Source organism: Somniosus microcephalus, chromosome 24, assembly GCF_052327205.1.
Source record: "Somniosus microcephalus isolate GS21.2 chromosome 24, FLI_Smic_1.0, whole genome shotgun sequence".
NCBI lineage: Eukaryota > Metazoa > Chordata > Chondrichthyes > Squaliformes > Somniosidae > Somniosus > Somniosus microcephalus.
In genome coordinates this window covers 43,813,715-43,834,977 of record NC_141010.1, presented here as the reverse complement: position 1 = coordinate 43,834,977, position 21,263 = coordinate 43,813,715, and the positions used below count along the sequence as shown (strand labels likewise).

The window sequence follows — 21,263 nt, the reverse complement described above, 5'->3', positions numbered from 1 at the left end:
CTTGCACAAGCTGCACCATTACATTATCCCAAACTGAGCTTGGCTCAATACAGTCAGATAACTCGGAGCATCACCTCAGGATTTTTTTCACTGATTTGATTCAGTTTCCCAGAGAAAACATTAGAACATGTCACCAACACTGCCATCTTAGAATTCTCGGTTACTTGTTCTGTCCCTTCTCCTCTCCTCTCCTGACTATACTGACTCAGATTCAAGTATGGCTCCCCGTTACCCAGCAACCTGCTGGCACGTCCCCCACATGGTCAAACTTAATGTGCGAGCCATAACAGCACGTGTTAGGGGGCTATTCCACCATTCAGGGCATCACACGTGAGCCTGACTCTACCCACACGTGCCCACTTTCAAGCAGAAATTACTGCGTGGTGATCAGGAATGGGACTGTCGACTAAATGCTCCTTTCCCTAGCCTCAGGACACAGCAGCAAACAGTAGCCCCCCCACCACTGCAATTGAGGTCAATGAATTCAGCGTAGCTGAGGGAGCGAACCCAGGAGCCTCCTGGTTTGCGTAGTTCCAGGTCAGTGCTGCAGGACTTCTCTCTCTGCCCACCAAACCACTTATGGCTAAAAAAAGTATCACCTGCTCGCTTTCTCTCAGTTCCCCCAGTGCTGACACAGTTCTACAATCCTTCTGTAACTCCGCACTCCCGCAATAAGTTCCAGGTTTTATACACTCAGTCAAGTCTTTCCAGCTAGTGCTTACCTGTCGGCACTTCCCTTGAACCCAGAACGGCACCACACACACCAGGCCTCATCTGAGAAAACGATCCCTGTCGGAGTTACAAGCCCGGCTGACTATATCCTTTATTTACTTCACTAGATTACCTTACCTGGACTGCACGTCTTAACACCTGTAATTCTCCCCCCTAGCCTTCTGCCTGAACAACCATTTCCGCACGGGCTCCAAAGCAAACAGCACAGGCTTGGTTTGACATTTGACCCAATCGCTAACTAAGAATTACAACAGTACACAAAACGGTGACAGCTCCCAGCGCAAGCTGCACACGGGGCATCTCAACTTATTTCTGTCTCTTTTAAAATCCTTCGATTAATAATTGAAAAAAAGATCAGGAAGTCTATTTATTGGTGTCAAACGTGATTATTTACTCCATGTGATTAGAGTTCTAATTCCGTAATGGTGAAGAGTTTTCCCCTACTTGCTGCCCAGCGTCCCTTTGTAAAGTGCTTCAGGACATTTTGTTGTGTGCAGTCAACAATATAAAGTATAAAATAAATATATAATTATTTACTTGTGTAGTGGCATTCCATTATTACAGTAATGCTGGTGTCACTGACCTGGAAGTACGTATCAATAGCAGTGCACACAAGGTTATGCATACACACTAGGGTTCACAGGGATGTCCCATCGGGACTTGAAATTTGGAGGCAATCTTTATAAACAATGTAGGAAGTAGGTCAGCACAAATAAATAAGAACATAAGAAATAAGAGCAGGAGTAGGTCATTCGGCCCCTCGAGCCTGCTCCGCCATTCAATGAGATCATGGCTGATCTTCTGCCTCAACTCCATTCACCGGCCCTATTGCCATATCCCTTGATGCCCTTACTAGTCAGAAATCTATCGACTTCTGTTTTGAATGTATCCAATGACTGAGCCTCCACAGCCCTCTGGAGTAGAGAATTCCAAAGATTGACCACCCTCTGTGAAGAAATTTCTTCTCATCTGAGTCCTGAATGGCCGACCCTTTATCTTGAGGCTGTGGCCCCTGGTTCTAGACCCCCCAGCCAAGGGAAACATTCTCCCAATATCCACCCTATCAAGCCCTGTAATAATTTTGTATGCTTCAATGAGATCCCCTCTCATTCTTCTGAATTCAAGAGAATACAGGCCTAGTTTACTCAATCTCTTCTCCTACGACAGTCCTGCCATCCCAGGAATCAATCTCGTGAACCTTTGTTGCACTCCCTCTATGGCAAGTATATCCTTCCTTAGGTAAGGAGACCAAAATTGTACACAGTACTCCAGCTGTGGTCTCACGAAGGCCCTATATAATTGGAGTAAGACTTCTTTACTCCTGTACTCAAACCCTCTTGTAATGAAGGCCAGCATACCATTTGCCTTCCTAATGGCTTGCTGCACCTACACATTCACTTTCAGTGACTCATGTACAAGGACACTCAGGTCCCTTTGAGCATCTGCATTCCCCAATCTTTCACCATTTAGGAAATACTCTGCCTTTCTGTTTTTTCTACCAAAGTGGATAACTTCACATTTATCCACATTATAATCCATCTGCCATGTTCTCGCCCACTCACTGAGCCTGTCGAGATCCCCTTGAAGCCTCTTCACATCCTCTTCACAACTGACACTGCCACCTAGCTTTGCATCAGCAGCAAATTTGGAAATGTTACATTTAGTCCCCTCATCCAAATCATTGATATAGATTGTGAATAGCTGGGACCCAAGCACCAATCCTTGTGGTACCCCACTAGTCACAGTCTGACATTCTGAAAAAGACCCGTTTATCCCGACTCTTAGTTTTCTGTCTGTTAACCAATTCTCAATCCATGCTAGTATATTACCCCCAATTCCATGTGCCCTAATTTTGTTCACCAACCTCTTGTGTGGGACCTTATCGAAGGCCTTCTGAAAATCCAAATACACCACATCTACCGGTTCTCCTTTGTCTACTCCACTAGTTACATCCTCAAAAAACTCCAATAGATTTGTTAAACAGGATTTCCCTTTCATAAATCCATGTTGACTGTGCCCAATCTTACTATTAGTTTCTAAGTGCCCAGTTATTGCATCCTTTATAATAGATTCCAGCATTTTCCCAACTACTGATGTGAGGCTAACAGGTCTGTAGTTCCCCGTTTTCTCTCTCCCTCCTTTCTTAAATAGCAGGGTTACATTTGCTATCCTCCAATCTGCAGGAACTGTTCCAGAATTATAGAATTTTGGAAGATGACAACCAATGCATCCACTATCCCAATGGCTACCTCTTTCAAAACCCTAGGGTGTAGGTCATCCGGTCCTTGGGATTTATCGACTTTTAGTCCCATTAATTTTGCTAGTACTGTTTTTTTTTTACTAATAATACTTTCTTTAAGTTCCTCATTCTCGCCACACACTTGATTTTCTCGTATTTCACGGTGGCATAGTGGTTAGCACTGTTGCCTCACAGCGCCAGGGACCCGGGTTCGAATCCGGCCTCAGGCGACTGTCTGTGTGGAGTTTGCACATTCGCCGTGGGTTTCCTCCGGGTGCTCCGGTTTCCTCCCACAGTCCAAAGATGTGCGGGTTAGGTTGATTGGCTATGATAAATTGACCCTTAGTGTTAGGGGGATTAAATACGTGGGGTTACGGGGATAGGGTGGGATATGTGTTGGTGTAGGGGTTATGGGGATCAGGTGGGATATGTGTCGGTGCAGGCTCGAGGAAAAAAAAGGACTGGCAGCACAGTGGCATAGTGGTTAGCACTGTTGCCTCACAGCACCAGGGACCCGGGTTCGAATCCGGCCTCGGGTGACTGTCTGTGTGGAGTTTGCACATTCTCCCCGTGTTTGCGTGGGTTTCCTCTGGGTGCTCTGGTTTCCTCCCACAGTCCAAAGGTGTGTGGGTTAGGTTGATTGGCTATGATAAATTGACCCTTAGTGTTAGGGGGATTAAATACGTGGGGTTACGGGGATCGGGTGGGATATGTGTCGGTGCAGGCTCGATGGGCCGAAATGGCCTCTATCTGCACTGTGGGGTTTCTGTGATTCTGTGAAGAGCTGAAGATGTTACTCAATTGGGACTGATGCAATGTGGTTTCCAAATCTGGAAGCCCCGGGGGAGAGGAGGGGTGTGGGTGTTATGTGTTGGGTGTGCCAATGGATTGGCAGGACACAACCTAATACCTGTGATTGCCACCACAGGGATCTTATCTAACAGAACCATATTGAGGCTCCTCTGTGCCTCCACATAGAGATGGGTGGAAGATGAGGGCAGGTAACCCCAGCTTGCTTTGGCACGCTATCCTAGTGTTTGATGACAACAGCCCTGTCAGAGCCAAGAAGCAGGAGGAGAGGATGTAAAATATCTTGGGAGTGAAAGTAAACATGGAAAACCCCCCAAATTGACAAACAACAAAGCTCTGAGTGAGTTATACAGGTTTCCCTGAGGGTAAAATCAGCCGATTCTAATGAAGTGAGTGGTACAGTAAGTCTCTAAGCTGAAGCAGTAGATAGTGACTCCGCATATAGAACCACCTGGAGCACAAGCTGTGCAAATACATGTACGTACGTAGTCCCAGCCTCCGTGGAGATCTGAGGGGGCTGTGATTGAGCGAGCAGTGCTGTTATTATAAATGCAGAGTTTGAAGTACAGCTTGCAGCTTCTCCACGTCCATTTAAGGAAACAGAGTGGTGAAGCAAATAAGTCTGTTTATATAATTTACAAGCGTTGGTTTAGTTAAAGGGAAAACTGGATGGCTTTGAACTTAATTCCGACTGATTTATTGCTTTGTAAGAAACTATTGAATCCTTTTTATCATCTTAAACACCTTCATTTACTCACCCTCCAACCATCTAAGCTCAAGCGGATACAAGCCAAATTTACGCAACTTGCTCTTAACTTAACCTTTTAAGCCCCGGTGTCAATCTGGTGAATCTTTGCTGCACTCCCTCCAAGGCCAATGCATCCTTCCTGAGATGCCATACCCAGAACTGAGCGCAGTGCTCCAGATGTGGTCTGACCAAGGCTCTGTATAAATGAGGCATCTATTCCTCCCCTTTGTATTCCAGCCCACTTGCGATAAAGGCCAACATTCTGTTAGCCTTTTTGATTACTTTTCGTACCTGTGCACTAGCTTTTAATGATGTGGACTTGGACTCTCAAATCCTTTTCCTCCTCCACAGTTCCTAATCTCTCACCACTAAGAAAACATTCTGATCTGTCTTTCTTGGATCCAAAGTGGATTACCTCACACTTTCCCCACATTGAACTCCATTTGCCCACAATTTTGCCCAATCACTTAGTCTATCGATGTCCCTTTGTAACATCCTACTCCCATTACACAACTTACTGTGCCTCCTAACTTAGTATCATCTGCAAACCTGGATTTACAGCTCTCTGTTACTTCATCCAAGTCAGCGAAAAGCTGAGGCCCTAATACAGATCCCTGGGGAATATCACTTGTCACATCCCACCAATCAGAGTACATTCCCTTTATCCCTACTCACTGTCTCCTGCCTCCCAACTAATCACCAACCCATGTCACAAGGCTGCCTCCAATTCCGTGCACTTACATTTTTGCTTGTGCTGAACCTTATCAAATGCTTTCTGGAAGTTCATATAGACAACATCCATCGACTCTCCCCTATCCACCACGCTAGTGGCCTCCTCAAAAAATTCAACTAGAGTAGTCAGACATGACCTACCCTTCACAAATTTGATCAGCTCTTACTTGTCCCAAGTGCTCAGTCACTCCGTCCCTGCTGATGGATTCCAGTAACTTGTCGACAACAAATGTCAAACTAACAGGTCTGGAGTTTCCAGGTTTCTCCCTCCTTCCTAAAATAGTGGAATGACATTTACAATTTTCCAATCTAAGGGCACAATCCCTGAATCTAGAGAGCGTTGGAAAAATTATGACTTATGCACCTGCAATTTCCTCACTGATTTATTTCAATAAATAAATCATCAGGTTCTGGAGATTTGTCTGCCTTATCTATTTCCACATTTGCCCCAGCTCTGTGATACACAACAGATTATTCAACCCTGGAGGCCATCCCAGCCCATCTCACTTGGCATCCACACATGTGCACTTTCTGGCAGAAGACACTAGATAGCAATCAGGAATCAGGAATGGGAACAACTGGCTAATTTTTCCCTCCTTCCCAGTCCAGAGGTAGGGAAGCTGATTGTAATGGTGGAGATAATATCCTAGCTGAGATCAGCTCATTCGGCACAGACTGGGGGTCGAACCTGGGCTCTTACTGACTTGTGTGGCTCAGTCCTACACAGTGCATTTACCCACTAACCCATCGGGGTTGGGGGGGGGGGGCGCAGGGGGCAGCCACAAATTGTAAATAAAGGTTGCAAATTCATGTTGCATTCAAAGGACACACAACCTGTTCTCAGAGGTGCCACCAGCAGGAGCTTTTGTGGTAGTACAGCCTGATGATATATCACTGCTTCCACCCAGTGTAACACGAAGGCAAAGAGGTCCCAGGTTCAACCCCTGGCCTGTGCTGTCAGCTAACCTAAGCTGGGGGGTAATATTAAGGATGCTACAACTGGCCTCGGTACTCTTTGACGAGAGAAGGGGAATGCCGGCAAGAGTTCCCACTCCCAATCACTCTCCAGTAACGATAAAAATATTGCAGATGCTGGAAATCTGAAATAACAACAGAAAATGCTGGAAAAACTCAGCAGGCCCGGCAACATCCATGGAGAGAAAACAGAGTCACCGTTTCGGGTCAAACCCTTTGTCAAGACTGAAGGCTGGGCTGGGAGAGAACAAAAGAGAAGTGAAGAGACATTAAGAGGTATTCAAAACCAGACGAGATGGTGATAGGACCAGTGGAGACAAAAGACGGCTCTAGATGAGGTGTGAAATCTGCTGGCAGAATGAGAGACAGCTGCCATGTGGGAGAGAAAAAAAGGGGGGAAGGGCTAAAACAAAGGTGTGGATAAAAAATAAGTAAAAATGTAATAGGGGCCGACGTTATGATCTGAAATTGTTGAACTCGATATTGAGTCTGGAAGGCTGTAAAGTGCCTAATCGGAAGATGAGGTGCTGTTCCTCGAGTTTACGCTGAGCTTCCGTGGAACAATGCAAGAGCCCGAGGACAGTGAGGTCTGAGTGGGAATGGGGAAGTGAATTAAAATGACAGGCGACCGGAAGCTCGAGATCATCCTTACGGACTGAACAGAGGTGTTCCACAAAGCGGTCACCCAATCTGCGTTTGGTCTCCCCAATGTAGAGGAGACCACATCGTGAGCAGCGAATACAGTACACTAGATTGCAAGAAGTACAAGTAAATTGCTGTTTCACCTGGAAGGGGTGTTTGGGACCCTGGACAGTGGGAAGGGGGGAGGTATAAGGGCAGGTGTTGCATCTCCTGCGCTTGCATGGGAAGGTGCCGGACGAAGGGGAAGGGGTGCTGGGGGTGATAGAGGAGTGGACTAGGGTGTCTCGGAGGGAGCGGTCCCTACGGAATGCTGAGAGGGGAGGGGAAGACGCGTTTGGTGGTGGGATCACTTTGGAGGTGGCGGAAATGGCGGAGGATGATCCGTTAAATGTGGAGGCTGGTGGGGTGAAAGGTGAGGACAAGGGGAACCCTATCGTGGTTCCGGGAGGGAGGGGCAGGGGTGAGGGCAGAAGTGTGGGAGATAGAACGGACACGGTCAAGGGCCGTGTCGACCACGGTAGAGGGGAATCCTCGGTTGAAGAAAAAGGAAGACATGTCAGAAGCACTGGTGTGGAAGGTGGCATCGTCGGAGCAGATGCGGCGGAGACGGAGAAACTGGGAGGATGGAATAGAGTCCTTACAGGAAGTGGGGTGGGAGGAAGTGTAGTCCAGGTAGCTGTGGGAGTCAGTGGGCTTGTAGTGAATGTTGGTCAATAACCTATCCCCAGAGATGGAGACGGAGAAGTCGAGGAAGGGAAGGGAAGAGGCGGAGATGGACCATGTGAAGGTGAGGGGAGAGTAAGTACAAGAGGCTGGACATCAGTTGAAGACAGCATTGCCTTGTCCGTGATGCACTCCATAGCTGAATAACCCACCATCACTCACTGTCCAGACTCACACCTGAAGGATGGCCATTTAGTTGAGGTGCTGGAAGGCTGCTAATCTGTGGCGCTGTACCGCAGCAAGGAGTAGCAGCTTCCGGGAACTTGGGATGATAAGAGAAGCCTGGCAATACATATAGAAATACATCTCTACCGTTGGCCCTGTGATTAAAGACGGCGCCTGATAATGTCCCAGCTGAGATGAGCTCATTCAGCACAGACAGGGAATTGAACCTATGATCTTCTGACATTTTCTGGTGCCGTTTTTGAGCTTCAGGGAATAGTGGGCCTGTGGAACAGGCTGCCAGCTCACGTGGTGAATGCTGATTGGATTTATTCCATCAAGTGGGAACTGGGCCTGTTTCTGGCTAGGTGTGGAGAGCAAGAGGTAGGTTCTGTATAATAATCGGGGCCAGAGTGGTCTCCTGGACTAGTTTTGATTGGCTAAGGTGGCTGGGGGGCGGGGGAGGAATTTTCCCCCCTAATTGGCCTGGGTTTTTATCTGCCTTTGGCTTCTCCCAGGAGACCGCATGGCTCCGGGCTGGGTGGGGAGTGTATGTATCGTGATGCACAAGACATTGCAGTGTTGTGGGACAGGCTGGATGGACCAGTGGGTCTTTTCCCTGTCCGCCATTTTTCATATGTTTCATATGAGCCTAGTAGGCCCCAGGTTTAATCGAAACCCTACAGTCAAATAGCCTGCTGCCTCCCACAGTCTGGGCTCCTGCATGAGGAATGGTCGATAGAGTGAGCTACAGAAGAGCTGTTGATTCAGTCTGCCTCCTTTTGTCCAGTCCCAAAACCTAACTGGAGGGGCTCGGGCAGGGGGGGGGGGGGGTTAATGCTGTCTGTACAGGAGCAAGGCCTGAGTCACGAACTTCGCCGATTTAAAATTACAGTTGCCAAGCCAACCCTCCAGGATTGTCCTGGAATTAAAAATTAATCCCCAGGAGACTGCTGTGAGCAAAACCCAGGAGAAAAATCACAGGGGCATTAAAATTAATCGTGTGCTTTTTTTTTCATTTTCTTGGAACACTTTGATTTGTGTCAGCTGTGGCTCAGTGGGTAGCTCCCTCACCTCTGAGTCCAGAAGATTGTGGGTTCAAGTCCCACTCCAGAGACTTGAGCACAAAAATCTAGGCTGTTTGTGGGAGCCTGCTGTGCGCAAATTGGCTGCCGTGTTTTCCACATTACAACAGTGACTCCACTTCAAAAAAGTACTTCATTGGCTGTTGTTGTGTATGTACCTTTAAGGGAATAACTGGTCTCAGACTGCAGTACCGGCAGTGACCACCCCTGTATAAAAGGCACTAGCAGGCTTCTGTAGTTCCAGTTTCCAGGTTGTCTCCATTCAGTAAAGACTTGTTATAATCAACTCCTGCACTCCGTGTCTCAATTATACACGGACATAATACTGGCGACGAGTAAGAAACGAACTTACCTGCAACTCAGCAGCACCTCAGACGTCGTTATTGAAGGTCGAAGCCAGAAGAAAGAAAAAAAAAATAATCCAAAGAAACTCGAGAAACGGGCGTCGACCGTGGGCAACCGCCCTCCAAATCATCGAATTGAAAAGTGCAGGAGAGACTGTCGAGATCCAGGCTTGGTTCTCCAGTCTGTGGTTTCCCAGCTAATCGGGCTGGTGGCAGGTAGTGCACTGATCCTTCCTGGGCTGCGGCGGGCTAGAGCTCGACCGGGTGGCTCTGCAACGGGGCCGGGCAGCGAGTCGGGAAGCAAAGAGAGAGAGAGAGGGTGGAGCACACAGGGCGCGGCCAGTGCTTCGAAGCCGGGCAGCGTTCGGACCTAAGAAGAGGGAGGGAAGTGTCCCAGAGGGTCCGCTCCACGACGGGAACGGTTCTTCAATTAACGGAGCAAATATTGAAGCGCGATAGAAAAATAAAAATACCACGGAGAGCGGCGTTGGCAGCAGCGATCGGGGAGGCGCGAAGACCATAGGGCGTCGCCATTACAGGATAGTAAAATAAATATAATCGCCAGCAACAGCGTTGGCAGCAGCGGCAGCGGCGGGAAAGCGCGGGAGGCGCCATCTTAACTCGGCGGGGAAGAAGGAAAAGCGTGAGAGGCGCCATTTTGATCCATCAGGGATGAAGGCAAAGCGCGGGAGGCACCATCTTAGATTTTCAAGATGCCAAAGACTGGCGATATCACTGCCTTCGATAATGCAATAGAAAACTACCAGGTGAGTAGTCACACGACCATTGTGCTGTGGAACCCAGACCTTCGACAACAGAATGAACACAGGCCCCGAGAGTGAGTACAGAATGAACACAGGCCCTGAGAGTGAGCACAGAATGATCACTGGCCCTGAGAGTGAAACATAGAAACATAGAAGATAGGAGCAGGAGTAGGCCATTCGGCCCCTCGAGCCTGCTCTGACATTCAATGCGATCATGGCTGATCATCCAAATTCAGTACCCAGTCCCTGCTTTCTCCCCATACCCCTTGATCCCTTTAGCCTTAAGAAATATATCCAACTCCTTCTTGAATATATTCAATGAACTGGCCTCCACCGCCTTCTGTGGTAGAGAATTCCACAGGTTCACCACTCTCTGGGTGAAGAAATTCCTCCTCATTTCTGTCCTAAATGGCCTGCCCTTTATCCTTAGACTGTGTCCCCTGGTTCTGGACTCCCCGACCATCGGGAACATCCTTCCTGCATCTGGTCTGTCCAGTCCTGTCAGAATTTTATAAGTTTCAATGATCACCTCTCATTCTTCTAAACTCCAGCGAGTACAAGCCCAATCGACCCAATCTCTCCTCATACGTCATTCCTGCCATCCCAGGTATCAGCCTGGTGAATCTTCGCTGAACTCCTTCCATGGCAAGAACTTCCTCAGATAAGGCAACCAAAACTGCACACAATACTCGAGATGTGGTCTCACCAAGGCCCTGTACAACTGCAGCAAGACATCCTTGTTCCTGTACTCAAACCCTCTCACTACGAAGGCCAACATACCATTTGCCTTCTTAACCGCCTGCTGCACCTGCATGCTTACCTTCAGCGACTGGTGCACAAGGACACCCAGGTCTCGTTGCACTTCCCCTTCTCCCAATCGATTGCCATTCAGATAATAATCTGCCTTCCTGATTTTGCCACCAAAGTGGACAACCTCACATTTATCCACGTTATATTGCATCTGCCATGTTTCTGCCCAATCAGCCAACATGTCCAAATCATCCTGGAGTTTCTCGACATCCTCCTCACAGCACACACGCCCACCCAGCTTTGTGTCATCTGCAAATTTGGAGATATTACATCTAGTTCCCTTGTCTAAATCATTAATATATATTGTGAATAGCTGGGGTCCAAGGACCGATCCCTGCGGTACCCTACTAGTCACTGCCTGCCACTCGGAAAAGGACCCGTTTATTCCAATTCTTTGCTTTCTGTCTGCCAACCACTTCTCTATCCAAGTCAATACCTTGCCCCCAATCCCATGTGCCTTAACTTTACACGCTAATCTCTTATGCGGGACCTTATCGAAGGCCTTCTGAAAGTCCAGATACACCACATCCACTGGTTCTCCCTTATCTATTTTACCAGTTACATCCTCAAAAAATTCCAGTAGATTAGTCAAGCATGGTTTACCTTTTGTGAATCCATGTTGACTTTGTCCGATCCTGTCACTGTTTTCCAAGTGCTCTGCTATTACATCTTTTATAATGGACTGTAGCATTTTCCCCACTACCGATGTCAGGCTTACCGGTCTGTAATTCCCCGTTTTCTCTCTACCACCTTTTTTGAATAGTGAGGTAACATTAGCTACCCTCCAATCCATGGGTACTGTTCCAGATTCCATCGAATGTTGGAAGATGATTAGCAATGCATCTACTATTTCTAGGGCCACTTCCTTAAGTACCCTAGAATGTAGATTATCAGGCCCTGGGGATTTATCGGCCTTCAATCCCATCAATTTCCCTAACACCATTTCCCTACAAATACTGATTTCTTTCAGTTCCTCCCTTTCATCAGACCCTATGTACCCCAGCATCTCTTGGAGGTTATTTGTGTCCTCCTTTGTGAAGACAGAACCAAAATATGTATTTAGTTGGTCTGCCATCTCTTTGTTCCCCATTATCAATTCCCCTGATTTTGACTACAAGGGACCTACGCTTGACTTCACCAATCTTTTTCTCTTCACATATCTATAAAAGCTTTTACAGTCAGTTTTTATGTTCCTTGCAAGCTTACTCTCATATTCTATTTTCCCCTTCTTAATTAATCCCTTTGTCCTCCTTTGTTGAATCCTAAATTGCTCCCAATCCTCAGGATTATTGCTTTTTCTGGCCAATTTATATGTCCTCTCTTTGGATCTTATGCTATCCCTAATTTCCCTTGTTAGCCACGGTTGAGTCACCTTTTTTGTTTTATTTTTGTGCCAAACTGGGATGAACAAATTCTGTAGTTCATCCATGCGATCTTTGAATGTTTGCCATTGCCTATCCACCGTCAACCCTTTGAGTGACATTCTCCAATCAATCCTATCCAACTCGCGCCTCAGACCATTGTAGTTTCCTTTATTTAAATTTAGGACCCTAGTCTCTGAGTCAACTACTTCATTCTCCATCTTAATGAAGAATTCGATCATATTATGATCGCTCCGACCCAAGGGGCCTCGTTCAACAAGATTGCTAATTAATCCTTTCTTGTTACATAATACCCAGTCTAAGATGGCCTGATCTCTGGTTGGTTCCTCGATATATTGGTCCAGGAAACCATCCCGTAAACACTCCAGGAATTCCTCCTCCACAGTATTGTTACTAATTTGGTTAGCCCAATCTATATGTAGATTAAAGTCACCCATGATGGCTGCTGTGCCCTTATTGCACGCTTCTTTACTTTCCCTTTTAATGCCACCCCCAACCTCCGCCTTACTGTTTGGAGGTCTATATACCACTCCCACTAACGTTTTCTGCCCCTTGGTATTTCTCAATTCTACCCATACAGATTCCACATCATCAGAGCTAATATCCTTCCTTACAATTACACAGAATGAACACAGGCCCTGAGTGTGAGAGTGAGCACTGAATGAACACAGGCCCTGAGAGTGAGAGTAAGTACAGAATGAACACAGGCCCGAGATTCAGCACAGAATGATCACAGGCCCCGAGAGTGAGTACAGAATCAACACAGGCCCTGAGAGTGGGTACAGAATGAACACAGGCCCCGAGAGTGAGTACAGAATCAAAACAGGCCCCGGGAGTGAGTACAGAATGAACACAGGCCCCGGGCATGAGTACAGAATCAACACAGGCCCCGAGAGTGAGTACAGAATGAACACAGGCCCCGAGAGGGAGCACAGAATCAGCACAGGCCCTGAGAGTGAGTACAGAATGAACACAGGCCTCGAGAGTGAACACAGAATGAACACAGGCCCCGAGAGTGAGTACAGAATGAACACAGGCCCCGAGAGTGAGTACAGAATGAACACAGGCCCCGAGAGTGAACACAGAATGAACACAGGCCCCGAGAGTGAGTACAGAATCAACACAGGCCCCGGGAGTGAATACAGAATGAACACAGGCCCCGAGAGTGAATACAGAATGAACACAGGCCCTGAGAGTGAGTACAGAATGAACACAGGCCCCGGGAGTGAATACAGAATGAACACAGGCCCCGGGAGTGAATACAGAATGAACACAGGCCCTGAGAGTGAGTACAGAATGAATACAGGCCCCGGGAGTGAATACAGAATGAATACAGGCCCCGGGAGTGAATACAGAATGAATACAGGCCCCGGGAGTGAATACAGAGTGAACACAGGCCCGGGAGTGAGTACAGAATGAACACAGGCCCTGAGAGTGAGTACAGAATGAACACAGGCCCTGAGAGTGAGTACAGAATGAACACAGGCCCTGAGAGTGAGTACAGAATGAACACAGGCCCTGAGAGTGAGTACAGAATGAACACAAGCCCTGAGAGTGAATACAGAATGAACACAGGCCCTGAGAGTGAGTACAGAATGAACACAGGCCCCGGGAGTGAATACAGAATGAACACAGGCCCTGAGAGTGAGTACAGAATGAACACAGGCCCCGAGAGTGAGTACAGAATGAACACAGGCCCCGAGAGTGAATACAGAATGAACACAGGCCCCGAGAGTGAGTACAGAATGAACACAGGCCCCGGGAGTGAATACAGAATGAATACAGGCCCTGAGAGTGAACACAGAATGAACACAGGCCCCGAGAGTGAGTACAGAATGAACACAGGCCCCGGGAGTGAATACAGAATGAACACAGGCCCCGAGAGTGAATACAGAATGAACACAGGCCCTGAGAGTGAGTACAGAATGAACACAGGCCCCGAGAATGAGTACAGAATGAACACAGGCCCCGGGAGTGAATACAGAATGAACACAGGCCCCGAGAATGAATATAGAATGAACACAGGCCCCGAGAATGAGTACAGAATGAACACAGGCCTCGAGAGTGAATACAGAATGAACACAGGCCCCGAGAGGGAGCACAGAATGAACACAGGCCCTGAGAGTGAGTACAGAATGAACACAGGCCCCGAGAGTGAGTACAGAATGAACACAGGCCCCGAGAGTGAACACAGAATGAACACAGGCCCCGAGAGTGAGTACAGAATCAACACAGGCCCTGGGAGTGAATACAGAATGAATACAGGCCCCGGGAGTGAATACAGAATGAACACAGGCCCTGAGAGTGAGTACAGAATGAATACAGGCCCCGGGAGTGAATACAGAATAAATACAGGCCCCGGGAGTGAATACAGAATGAATACAGGCCCCGGGAGTGAATACAGAGTGAACACAGGCCCGGGAGTGAGTACAGAATGAACACAGGCCCTGAGAGTGAGTACAGAATGAACACAGGCCCTGAGAGTGAGTACAGAATGAACACAGGCCCTGAGAGTGAGTACAGAATGAACACAGGCCCTGAGAGTGAGTACAGAATGAACACAAGCCCTGAGAGTGAATACAGAATGAACACAGGCCCTGAGAGTGAGTACAGAATGAACACAGGCCCCGGGAGTGAATACAGAATGAACACAGGCCCTGAGAGTGAGTACAGAATGAACACAGGCCCCGAGAGTGAGTACAGAATGAACACAGGCCCCGAGAGTGAGTACAGAATGAACACAGGCCCCGAGAGTGAGTACAGAATGAACACAGGCCCCGGGAGTGAATACAGAATGAATACAGGCCCTGAGAGTGAACACAGAATGAACACAGGCCCCGAGAGTGAACACAGAATGAACACAGGCCCCGAGAGTGAACACAGAATGAACACAGGCCCCGAGAGTGAATACAGAATGAACACAGGCCCCGAGAGTGAGTACAGAATGAACACAGGCCCTGAGAGTGAGTACAGAATGAACACAGGCCCCGGGAGTGAATACAGAATGAACACAGGCCCTGAGAGTGAGTACAGAATGAACACAGGCCCCGAGAGTGAGTACAGAATGAACACAGGCCCCGAGAGTGAGTACAGAATGAACACAGGCCCCGGGAGTGAATACAGAATGAATACAGGCCCTGAGAGTGAACACAGAATGAACACAGGCCCCGAGAGTGAATACAGAATGAACACAGGCCCCGAGAGTGAGTACAGAATGAACACAGGCCCTGAGAGTGAACACAGAATGAACACAGGCCCCGAGACTGAATACAGAATGAACACAGGCCCTGAGAGTGAGTACAGAATCAACACAGGCCCCGGGAGTGAATACAGAATGAATACGGGCCCCTAGAGTGAATACAGAATGAACACAGGCCCTGAGAGTGAGTACAGAATGAACACAGGCCCCGGGAGTGAATACAGAATGAACACAGGCCCCGAGAGTGAGTACAGAATGAACACAGGCCCTGAGAGTGAGTACAGAATGAACACAGGCCCCGGGAGTGAATACAGAATGAACACAGGCCCCGAGAGTGAGTACAGAATGAACACAGGCCCCGGGAGTGAATACAGAATGAACACAGGCCCTGAGAGTGAACACAGAATCAACACAGGCCCCGGGAGTGAATACAGAATGAACACAGGCCCTGAGAGTGAGTACAGAATGAACACAGGCCCTGAGAGTGAATACAGAATGAACACAGGCCCCGAGAGTGAGTACAGAATCAACACAGGCCCCGGGAGTGAATACAGAATGAACACAGGCCCCGAGAGTGAATACAGAATGAACACAGGCCCTGAGAGTGAATACAGAATGAACGCAGGCCCCGGGAGTGAATACAGAATGAACACAGGCCCTGAGAGTGAGTACAGAATCAACACAGGCCCCGGGAGTGAATACAGAATGAACACAGGCCCTGAGAGTGAACACAGAATCAACACAGGCCCCGGGAGTGAATACAGAATGAACACAGGCCCTGAGAGTGAGTACAGAATGAACACAGGCCCTGAGAGTGAGTACAGAATGAACACAGGCCCTGAGAGTGAGTACAGAATGAACACAGGCCCCGAGAGTGAGTACAGAATCAACACAGGCCCCGGGAGTGAATACAGAATGAACACAGGCCCTGAGAGTGAGTACAGAATGAACACAGGCCCTGAGAGTGAGTACAGAATGAACACAGGCCCTGAGAGTGAGTACAGAATGAACACAGGCCCTGAGAGTGAGTACAGAATGAACACAGGCCCCGAGAGTGAATACAGAATGAACACAGGCCCCGGGAGTGAATACAGAATGAACACAGGCCCTGAGAGTGAGTACAGAATTAACACAGGCCCTGAGAGTGAGTACAGAATGAACACAGGCCCTGAGAGTGAACACAGAATGAACACAGGTCCTGAGTGATAAAGGAGGAGGAATTGCTGTGGTCACTGTGTGTTCCAAAAGAACCTCTTTACAATTTCAGCAATATAAACCAAGCTCAGGAATTCTTCCTGCCCGTGTTTGCAATGTTGCCCCATGTTGCGAGCAGAACAAATGTTCCCTGATGTGAACAGCAAGTCCAGGCAGAATCACAAAAAGTTACGGCACAGAAGGAGGCCATTCAGCCCATCGTGTCCGTGCCGGCCGAAAAAGAGCTATCCCGCCTAATCCCACTTTCCTGCTCTTGGTCCGTAGCCTTGTAGTTTACGGCACAAAGTGCATATCTAAGTACTTTTTAAATGCGATGATGGTTTCTGCCTCTACCATCCTTTCAGGCAGTGAGTTCCAGGCCTACACCAGCCCGTTGGGTGACAAATGTTCTCAACTCCCCGCTAATCCTTTTATCAATTACTCTACATCTATGACCCCTGGTTATTGACCCCTCTAAGGGAAATAGGTCCTTCCTATCCACTCTATCTAGGCCCCATATAATTTTATACACCTCAATTAAGGCGACGTATGGAAAAACTTTTATATGCAGTAAGTGGTTAGGGTCTGGAATGCACTGCCTGAAAGGGTGGGGGAGGCAGACTCAATCATGGCTTTCAAAAGGGAATTAGATAAGTACCTGAAAGAAAAAGGTTTGCAGGGCTACAGGGAGAGGGACTAGCTGAAGTGCTCTTGCAGAGAGCCAGCACAGGCTTGACGGGCCGAATAGTCTCCTTCTGTGCTGTAACCATTCTATGATTCTATAAGCCTCCCCTCAGCCTCCTCTGTTCTTAGGAAAGCAACCCCAGCCTCTCCAATCTTCCCGCATTGCTAAAATTCTCCAGTCCTGGCAACATCCTCATAAATCTCCTCTGTACCCTCTCTAGTGCAATCACATGTTTCCTGTAATGTGGTGACCAGATTCTATGCAGTACTCTAGCTGTGGCCTAACTAGTGTTTTATACAGTTCAAGCAGAACAGGGTGATATGAGCTGAACCAGTGCCCCCACCAAGCGATCTGACCTGTACCTGCAAAACTGTCTAATGTCACCGCATTGCTCAAAACTAGAACCTGTTTTTAAGTGTTTATCGAACACTTTGACCTGTGACTGCAATGTTTAGATTCTTACTTGTAAGGAGAAAAATGCATGATTTGGAAGAATCTGGCAGAGGTCATCATGGCTGACTATGCCAACCTCTGGGTCAACAGTTTGATGCCAAGTGCGCAGGAACCTGCCCTGGTACTACACACCTCCCAGAGGCCCGTGGTGGGAGTGCCAGCCTGTCACAAACTCGCCCAATCCTGGTCAGCACCTTACGTCGGGCATCATTAGTCACTCCTTCATGGGGCTGAATCTCTCAGGGTCTCGGGTATGAGTGTGAGCGTGAGCGCAGGCAGGAGGCACCAGACTGCCACCTTTGTGCTAAAGGGACAGCAGCCAAAACTATCATGCAAAACGCAATAAAATAAAGGGGCACCCCTTTCAGAACTGATCCATGACAGGACAGGAAGGTCACATGACTGAGTCAGTCGGTGCCGCAATTGGTGTCATCTCTTACTTTCTTAGGCAGTCCCTCAGAACCGAGGATAACTTGTGACATGAATCAGTCATTCGTGAAAGAAAGACTTCTGAAATAATATTGAGCGACCTGCGGGTGGCGCTGTCCAGGGAGAGTATAAATACTCGGGCACGGGCCCAGCTTGCGCAGGACATTCTTAACAGGAACTGGTGAAGGACATGTTGTAAAACAAGTTGATTAAAGCTTTGTTTAACGCTTAGACCAAGTGCTTAGTAGTTTTCTTACGTCAACTTGCTTCTACATTAAGAATGAGTTCTCAGGTGACTGATGAGTCCAATGTGGGACCTACAGTCTCTGTCACAAGTGGGGCAGACGGTGGTTGAAGGGGCAGGTGGGTGGGGCGCTTGGGTTGACGTGCGCTCCTTGCGCTGTTTGCGCTTGCGTCATGCCCCTTGTAGGGTCGCCAACTCTGGCTGGATGTATTCCTGGGGGCTTCACCACATGACCTCCTGCCCCCTCCATTCAAAACAGCCTTTTTTTGGGCATCTTCGATATCTTTAAAACTAATAAACAAAAATGTTCAAAGAAAATGAAAAAAAGCACGCTTATTTTTAAACGCCACTATGATTTTCTCCCCCTGAGTTTTGCTCGCAGCGGTTTCCAGGTGTTTAATCTTTAATTCCTAGAGACTCCAGGTCAGTCCTGGAGGGTTGGCAACCCCTGGGCTACAGAGGAGGGGGGATATCAGTCGCTCTTCCTGCTCGTGTTCACTCTGCAGTAACCCTGCCCCCGACCCCCCCCCCCCACCCCCATACTAGAATACTGGGTGTGATGCCTCGACCGGTGACGACACTCACTCACTGTGTCTAGGATCACACATAAAGGTGGTCACTTGGGTGAGGTACTGAAAGGCTGCTTCCCCCCACCCCCACACCCTCCGACCACCCCCCTCCCCTCCGCACCCCCTGTTGACCTGCGCCCTGGGATCGACTCCATGCTAGTGGGAGAGGAGGGGGAAAGAAGCAGTACAGATAGAGAAAAAAAATCAGTTCTGCTGGAAATACACCAAATATGGAAACAGTCAAAATACTTCTCCGCAGTCTGAAGCAACTTAAATCACAAAGAAATAGATCCAGGTTCTAACGCGCCGCCTCACTAAAACTGAGAGAGTTGTTGCAGTTTAGCTCGAGATGCGACACAATCTGCAGAGACTGGCCAGCACAGAGACCCCCCTCACCCGGCCCAGTAAACACCGCATCCCACTCAAAACCCTTCACAAACGTCTGTGAGCAGGGTCCGCAGCCTAAGACCATCCCAGACACATCGCAGCTCAACACTGGGAAGGTAGCTGTAACACTCCCACTGCCACTGAAGAGCTCTCACATCAAGACAGTATTCCACCCTTTGGGCCTCTGGAGAGAGAGAAAACAAAGTTTTACAAGGGCCTGTCAATGTTTGACAGAACCCGACTGAGTCAAGTCAGAGCCCTGGGTTAAGAGACAGGAGGCTGGAGCAGGCAACACACGCAGCACTCCGCAATCCCCAGGAATTCCTGCATATCAGCACACAGCAGCACGCAGACAATGGCAAGCAAGGCAGAGAGGGGCCAACCCTCAATCAGAAAGATGGCAAAGCGACTTACAGGCAGATTTAAGAACGGGTACTTACACTGCAGTAAGTCTGGAGCACACTGCATGGCAGACAGAGAACCTTAGTTTACTTGTTGCAGTTAAAAAGCTGGGAAGGTAACAAGATCAGAGGCAGGAAGCAGGATAGCAGAGGGAATGAGGTACCCTGGAATGTTGCTAATGCCTTTAATAGGATCAGTGCACAATACAGCAAGGGCAGGCTCCTCCCCCTACAGTACTGAGCAACTCCACTATATCCAAATACACGGCACCCCCCCACCATTCCTCCTCCCCATCCCCCCTCCTCCCCATCCCCCCATCACCCACTGACACAACTTTAGTAAAAAAAACGTTTCATGCAACACGCAAGCTTCGCTGCTCCCTGTAAACTCTCACTGAGCTGCGTGTATGAGGCTGAGAGCATGTTCCTTATTAACTCCCCACACTCAGCCAAAAGACCTGAGTTGCCTGATTCCTATTAACACAAATCTACAGCCTAAGCAGGTCAGAGCCCCTGGGTAAGTGACCATGGTGGGGGGGGGGGGGGGAAGCAGTACTATTATGAGCCCAGAACTTCTTTGCTGTTTGCTTTACATTTCCGGTCAGAGCCTGTAATAGTCAATTGCTAAATATGAGAAAAGTGATAAAAAGGGAGTTCTATTGCACGTCGTGTGTTCCAACACTGCTTCTCACTGACTCCATGATATCCCACTTTGAGGGTCCATGGAAACAAGTTCCAGACGCTGGCCTTTAATTAGAGAGACAATCACTCAGATCACCATCTTTAAGTTTGCCATGTTCCCCCCTCTCTCTGCTGGAGGCACTGACTCCTGTTGGAGATTCAGCTTCACAAATGCCAGAAGCCCTCCAATACTTCGCTCTGCATCACGCAGGGGCCTCGACATCCCCATATTACAACAGTGACTGCACTTCAAAAGTACTTCATTGGCTATAAAGCACTTTGGAACATCCTGAGGCTGTCCAAGGCACGATCTAAATGCAAACTTATTCTTTCTTTTTTAGACAGTGAGTGTGAGCAGGTGTTTCGGATGTTGTCACATCCAAAACCTGATCCTGCCCTCGCTCCGCGTGTATGTGTACATACGCACACGCACACACACATGCTTCTAGTGCGGGTAATTGTTAGTGATCAAGAGTGAAAGTCTTGTCTGATTTTGGTCCTCCTCTCTAACCCAGGAGTAGTGAGGCCAATCGGAGCATTCCCACAGGGCAGTGTCCTAAGCCCAACCATCTTCAGCTGTTTCATCAATGACCTTCCCCCCAACATAAGGTCAGAAATGGGGATGTTCGCTGATGACTGCACAGTGTTCAGTGCCATTCACAACTCCTCAGATAATGAAGCAGTCCATGTCCGCATGCAACAAGACCTGGATGACGTTCAGGCTTGGGCTGATAAGTGGCAGGTAACATTCGCGCCACACAAGTGCCAGGCTATGACTATCTCCAACAAGCAAGAGTCTAACCACCTCCCCTTGACATTCAATGGCATTACCATCGCCAAATCCCTCACCATTAACATCCTGGGGGTCACCAT

The 21,263-nt window shown here is 48.3% G+C and overlaps 1 protein-coding gene across 1 annotated transcript in view; it reads right to left on the bottom strand.

The window, feature by feature from the left end:
• Positions 1 to 19,909, bottom strand: part of tmem98 (transmembrane protein 98) — a 67,321-nt gene extending 47,412 nt beyond the window's left edge. Inside the window, exon 1 of the mRNA XM_085966577.1 lies at positions 19,749 to 19,909. The gene's annotated coding sequence lies outside the window, so the exon portion shown is untranslated. The remainder of the gene's footprint in view (positions 1 to 19,748) is intronic.
• Between the last annotated feature and the right edge of the window lie 1,354 nt (positions 19,910 to 21,263).